Genomic DNA, 7,667 nt, shown 5'->3' with positions numbered 1-7,667 from the left:
TTTTTCAATGTTTTATGCAATGGAAGACTTTTGAGGTGACAAGGGACCTCACATTTCCGTTTATCTGGTCTAAGCACATATTTTTTTCAACTAAATTGGTCACTGTTTTTTGAAAGACAACAATTATGTCGCGGCACTTGGTGTCGCCTTGTGCGTTCGCGGGCCGGCAGGGTGGAGTTTCTCAGTGAAGGTAGGCTTGTGATAATGAAAGAATGCGTGTTTTAATGCAGAAATAGAAGGATTGAGGTTTACTCAAACACGTTAACATGACCATGACCTCTTCTAATCTTCAATTTCAAACTTGCTGAGCTCATCTTAATGCTTAGTCTATACAATTATTTCTCCAACATACATGAACAGTGCGATGTGCACTTTCTTTAGGTATTCTGAAATTGGAATCTGATATCAACTGGTCCAGCATTTATGCAGTTATAAAACAAGATGTTCACATGCAGCTTGTTTCTAGGAAAGGTTCGTCTTCGCCATGCAAAACTTAATTAAATCTTTTGAGTTAAAGAAACGAAAGATAAATTTGATTAGATGACATCGAGTATAGAATGTGTTGTTGAGGCTAATAGTCTAATTTTATTTTATTTTTATTGGATCTCGGTCCTTATAAATCAAACCAATCATTTTATTCAATCTCAATATACTTTGTTGATGAATTGTGAAGCAGACGCAGACTCAAAACAGCTGCGAACAAATAACACAGAAATTTTACGTGCAAAATGAACTATAGAAATAAATTCTAAATTTACTGGTTTATTTTTTCTAAAAATAATGATAATAAAATCTGCTTTCTTTACAAAATCTTAAATAGATTATAAACCTTATCTCAATTAGAAAATAAAATAAAAATCTAAAAATTACAAAGAAAATAAATATAAAATCCAAAATAAATTATGAGATCAAAAACTAAAAAGAAAAATAACAAATTTATCAAAAAAAACATCTCATCGAGATTTTTTATATCTAAAAATCCGATGGTTTGCATAGCAATATAATAGCTATTATAGAGAAAATAACTTCCATAAATTTCTGTAAAAATTTTGAACTTGATCTAGTATTCAAGTCATGGTATTTTTTATTTATCAGTTTTGCTTGGCATGACAAAACCTCTTCTTGGATTTAACATATTCCACTGGTTCATAAATATATTAGTTAGATCATTTATATTTATTTGAGAGAAACTCTTATCTAATTAACATAAATTCATATATAACTATTCAGAATCACCTATTATCATATACTTGTTATTTTATATGTTTATGACATGTCAAAACAATAAAATATAAGTACAGTATAGCATGGTAAATCTATAGTAATAAATCCAAATCTTTTAGTTTGTTTTATAATTATAGTTATAATATAATTTATAATGATATTGATAATTGTAATACAATTTATATGTAGAATGAGTATATAACTTTATGTAACCTGTTCATAACATGAATTGGGAGTTGGCCTTATTCAGCCCATCATCATTTTTTTTTGACAGATCTACTCTTGATATTGAAGTAATTAATTATAATTAAGTATTATAATTAAGTAAACAGATCTACACTGGGTTAGTATCCTTGTGCTGGTCGACGGCCTGCTACTATTCATTGAAACAACAAATCTTGTAGCAATGGAAGCACACTTATAAGACCTGACTCGGGGTTGATTTGACGATCCAAGAGCTGACCACAAGTCGAGTGAGTTATGAAGATTAATTCCATTTAAAAAAAAAAATTCAAAAGACATTATTTAAAAAAAAACAATTTTTTTAATGGTAAAATTTAAATTAAATCCTGAATTGATGAATCTTCTAGTTAAATCGTTAAGCTAGATAATGTTTTATAACTTAGATATAGAAGTCTTTTATTCAACTTTGTAACTTTACTACGTTGAGAATTGGATTTTGTTTTCACGTTATCATTTTATATTTAAAGAGAAAATTAAGCAAAAGTTTTTTTTTTCTTACAAGCATACACATTCATGTATGGATAGCGAACACCTTATCTGAAAATATCTTAATATTTTAAATCTTTGGTTTATTGCACCAAAAATTCGAATTGATCTCTTCTTGTCTTGTCAGAAGTTACTACTATGGTTAGATTACAAATCTTATGATGACATCAAAAATATTTTCATGAACAGATTGATCTCTTCTTGTTTTATTAGAAATTACTACCGTAGTAAGATTACATAGGCTATGAAACCAAAAATATTTTCATGAACAGATTGATCTCTTCTTGTTTTATTAGAAATTACTACCGTAGTAAGATTACATAGGCTATGAAACCAAAAATATTTTCATGAACAGATTGATCTCTTCTTGTTTTATTAGAAATTACTACCGTAGTAAGATTACATAGGCTATGTCACCAAAAATATTTTCATGAACAGAGCAAGATATACTGGTTGACTTGCGTGGATGTTGGGTTTTCATACAAATCGATTGTCAATGTCAATAGAGAAACCAAACTTGGATATCAACTAAAACAAACGAATTTTCTCAAGTTCATACTATATATATTACCTAGTATTTATGTATTTGCATTATGTTTTTGCAGAAAGTTCAGCAGTTTCTCGGGGTAGAAAATTTTCTACAGTGTTCTTCTATTTATGAGATTTTTCTATGTACTAGCAAAAAGACAATCACCTAACTGAAAAATGTCAAACCACAAAAACATTGTCTTCCCAACTTTATAGTTTCTTTAAAAGTTGAAATTTGCATGAAAAACAATGATGTCAATCACGATAATGGCAATATTGATAATGGAATGTTCACATGTTTGGATTTCACAGGTTTCCTGTAAGCAGACATGGGTGAGTTTTGATTTTTTGAGTCTGGGGAAAAATGGGGTAGGATTATAAGCATCATTTATACACCAACCTTCAACCTTTTTTTCTTTTCTTTTCTAACATTTGATCCATTGGTATGAACTGCTGCATAAAACCATGATTTAGGGGGTGTTTGAAATTACTTTTGCTTATGCTTCTAATTGTTTTTTAAAAGTATTTTTTTACTTGAAAAAACATTAAATTAATATTTTTTTTAGTTTTTTCTAATAGTTATGATGCTATGATATTAAAATTAAAAAAATCTGAAAAGAAATTATTTTAATATATTTTCAAATAAAAATTTATTTTAAAAATTACCCTGCACTATAATTCCAAACTTTTTTTTAATCTTGATTAGGCATTCAAGACCTGCACTATAATTCCAATTTTTTTTTAATCTTGATTAGGCATTCAAGAACCCTAATTTTTATTGGTAACAAGGATATAAGGGTGGAAATTATTTTCCAAGAACTGGTTACCATTTTGAACTTATTGGTCCAATCCGGTTTTGATAATATTATACTCTCTTCCAATTGAATAATGATGAATGAGTTTTCTTTGATAAAATACCAATAAGTCTCATAGTCACGAGGAGCTAGCTCCTCGCAAAAAACAGCAGCCGCAGCAGAAGAAAACTATTGTATGAAGAGAAAATAATAATTGTTTGATTTTATAGAAATAGTCAACTCAATTCAATATTATTTTTTTTTATCTTACATTAATTACCTTTATGTGATCTAACCTAACTAATATATCTCATAAAACGTTCTAACCTTGCAAGGTTAAAGGTGTGTATTCATTGTAATAGTAGCTTTTTTTATTATGATTAAAAAAAAATAGGTTCAAGAAAAATATTTTAGTTGTGGTTTAAAAAATATTTATTTTGTTAGAATTGTTATGAAATAAAATTTTGTATGTAAACAAATAAAAAGTAGGCTTTAATTTTTGTAAAAACAAGATTTGAAATGCAATTATAAAAAAAATATATTGAAAAAAGCAGGATCTTTCTAATTAACTAAACAAATAAGAAACAAAAGCTAATACATTAATCCTGAACGGCATCAAAGAGATAAGAAGATTGGCTCTGACGCAAGCTTATTAATACTAAACGGTATCAAAGTCATAAGAAGATTGTATCTGACGCATCAGATTAGGGTTCGATTCTCTTCCTTGGAAAGCTCTTCTCTGTCTTTCGCGTGGATTGTTAGTGAATTTAAAAAGCTTGTCCCTCAGAACAGATCAAAGGTTAGACATGTATAATCTGGTCCCATGGAGTAAAGGTTGATCCAAGAATATTTCTCTACTTGTAAACATAAGAAAAGGGCAGTGCTCTCTGTCACACAAATCCCTTGAACGTATGACGCTTCTCAAGGAAGAAAAAGAAACCCTAGATGTGATATGCACGACGACGCTTCTCAAGGAAGAAAAAGAAATCCAACTATCTAGGTGGTGGTCAAGTGGTAAGAATTTAGGATTAAGGGGTTTGCTTCTTCTGTGGTCTCAGATTCGAGTCCTTGGTTGCTCATATGATGGTCACTGGAGGCTTATATGGTCGTTAACTTCAGGACCCGTGGGATTAGTCGTGGTGCGCGTAAGCTGGCCCGGACACCCACATTAATCTAAAAAAAAAGAAACCCTAGATGTGATATGCACGATAATTGATGAAATAAGTAGCTATAAAGATCTTGATATTTATTAATTGATGAAATGAAGCAAAATCGTGTTCATGCATGTAGACGGAAATGCTGCTGAATTGATTTCAAGCGGGAGATAGCCGTGCTCAAACCCCATCGATCCCATCAGTAATCCCCACAGCGCAGATTAAGTCTTAGCTTTGATGGTCATGATGGCATTACTAAGTCAAATTTACACCAATTTATTTTCTCTTTGCGCTTTGAATCATCACTGCCCACTTTAAAAAAGGAAAACAAAGAATCATCATACATGATCAAATTTAAGTCGCAACAAAAGGAATCAGAAATCTACACATAATCTTCCACAGCGAAAGGATGTGGAAAAAAGAGACATGGCTTGGTGGTTTAGTTGTCCGGCCCCACCTTTGATTATTGTTTTTTAATCAATGGATCCCTGTTGTTTTTTTCGAGCACCAGAGATATAGCCTAGCTAGTTTTCTTTAATTAGATTATCTTAAGAGATAAGGTAGGTATGCAAATGGCTAGGAGCAACCCATTGGTCATCCTTGGCATTGACCTAATTTCCTCCAATAAGAGTTGATTAAATAATTCATACTAGTAATTTTCATTCATAAGGTTATGATCATTATACCAATCCCACATCTTTACACTAAATCTTCTTTGTTTTTGGGTTTTATTCTAATTATGTATTGGTCTAAAATTTGATTTTTATATTATAACTATTAATGTATTTTTATTTTGATACCTATTAATCTAAAACTTAACTTTAATTATATTTAAAATTAAATTAGATAAGGGTTAATTAGATTAAATATAATCGTTGTTATGATTACGATGGATCAACTCATAATCTAAATAAAATCCAGTTTTATAATTAAAAAAATCAAAATAATATTAGTTTAATTTAAAAATAAATCTTGAAAAAATATCCTTTTGGATTTATTTAAATCAACCCTTTCAATTCATAATATAAATCTTAAGTCGGGTTAATTTAATAACTCCATAGCGAATCAGGTTAAGATTTTTAACATTAGAATATCTGTCAGATCATGAAGAAAAGTTCACCATGTATAAGCAAAAACCTGATTGGTATTTCCTGTCGAATGGTGCTCATTGGCATGTGAGGATCCTAAAGCTTAAACAAATATAGTAATCTAGGTAGAACCTAATATGCTTTCTTAAGTTCTCTTTGTATGCAAATTGGCATTTCATTATCATAAAATATAAGCAAAATGATTTTGTATTAACAACTGGATCATCCATAAAGAATATTCGAGCCGTACAAATTATGGGTGCAACCCACGCATCAATATTGATTCAGTTTTTAGTTCCTACCCTTTTTTTCACTGTTTGATTCCGTTCAAACTTCAAGGGGGATTAGTCAATTTGTGAGTCGGCTAATCCTTTAATTAAGATTGCTATTATTAGGCTTTGGCTGTCGGTGAAATATTTATTTTGTTCCATCGCACCTGGGTTCAAGTCGTAGCGTACATTTTTATTATCCCCGTGGTGCTTTACATGTTTACTGGGCTTGCAGGGTATTCAGTGGGCCGTGAGGATTAGTTATGGTGTGAACAAACTGGCTCAGACACTCCACATAAAAAAAAATTGCTATTATTGGTGTTCTTGTTTTGAAATTATTAATGTATTTTTATTTTGATAGTTCAAACTGCCTACCTATTAATCTAAAATTTAGCTTTAATTATATTTAAAATTAAATTAGATAAGAGTTAATTAGGTCAAATATAATCATTGTTATGATTATGATGGATCAACTCATAATCTAGATAAAATCCAGTTTGATAATTAAAAAAATCAAAACAATATTAATTTAATTTAAAAATAAATCTTGAAAAAAATATCCTTTTGGATTTATTTAAATCAACCCTTTCAATTCATAATATAAATCTTAAATCAGGTTAATTTAATAACTCCATAGCGAATCAGGTTAAGATTTTTAACATTAGAATATCTGTCAGACCATGAAGAAAAGTTCACCATGTATAAGCAAAAACCTGATTGGTATTTCCTGTCGAATGGTGCTCATTGGCATGTGAGGATCCTAAAGCTTAAACAAATATAGTAATCTAGGTAGAACCTAATATGCTTTCTTAAGTTCTCTTTGTATGCAAATTGGCATTTCATTATCATAAAATATAAGCAAAATGATTTTGTATTAACAACTGGATCATCCATAAAGAATATTCGAGCCGTACAAATTATGGGTGCAACCCACGCATCAATATTGATTCAGTTTTTAGTTCCTACCCTTTTTTCACTGTTTGATTCCGTTCAAACTTCAAGGGGGATTAGTCAATTTGTGAGTCGGCTAATCCTTTAATTAAGATTGCTATTATTAGGCTTTGGCTGTCGGTGAAATATTTATTTTGTTCCATCGCACCTGGGTTCAAGACGTAGCGTACATTTTTATTATCCCCGTGGTGCTTTACATGTTTACTGGGCTTGCAGGGTATTCAGTGGGCCGTGAGGATTAGTTATGGTGTGAACAAACTGGCTCAGACACTCCACATAAAAAAAAATTGCTATTATTGGTGTTCTTGTTTTGAAAGTGGCTTGAGTTTGAAATTTGATTCTTCCACTTACCTTTCTTCTTCTTGTTTTTTTAAGATTTTTTTCTTTTTTATTCATTAATTTGAGTAAAGATTTTCTTAATGATAAGAGGTATTCGTATCAAATGAGATTATATGTTAGTTTTGGCTCCTCTCCTCCCTCAATTACGTGATATTATTAGAACCCGGAGGGCCTTGAGAATTGATTTGATTTTTACAAACCATAAACATAATTAATTTTTAGAAAATATTAACATTTATTGCAATAATAATTTATACCGGAGAACATTATTAAGCAATGGGAATCACATAATTATATTCCGAATGAGTTTTAAATATTTTGTATACATTCAATTTCATTAATTAAAAATAAAAAAACATGTAATTTAATGTGTAAAAAGAGCTAAATCACATACATAAAAATATACAAATAAAGAATTCAAATTTAATGCAATTGCAACAGCTAAATTTCACAGCCATGCAATTAAAATTAAAAGATTTTTTATAGAGCAATCGCTAGCTAGCTATTATACTGTTGTCACCTCTCAAGGGAAGAAATGAAACCGTTTATAATATCAAATGCTTTAATTGTCAACTTACAAGAAATTGTAAT

The sequence above is a fragment of the Populus euphratica genome, unplaced genomic scaffold (assembly GCF_000495115.2).
Source record: "Populus euphratica unplaced genomic scaffold, PopEup_1.0 scaffold21.1, whole genome shotgun sequence".
NCBI classification, from domain to species: Eukaryota; Viridiplantae; Streptophyta; class Magnoliopsida; order Malpighiales; family Salicaceae; genus Populus; species Populus euphratica.
Note: the sequence above shows the minus strand (reverse complement) of the source record.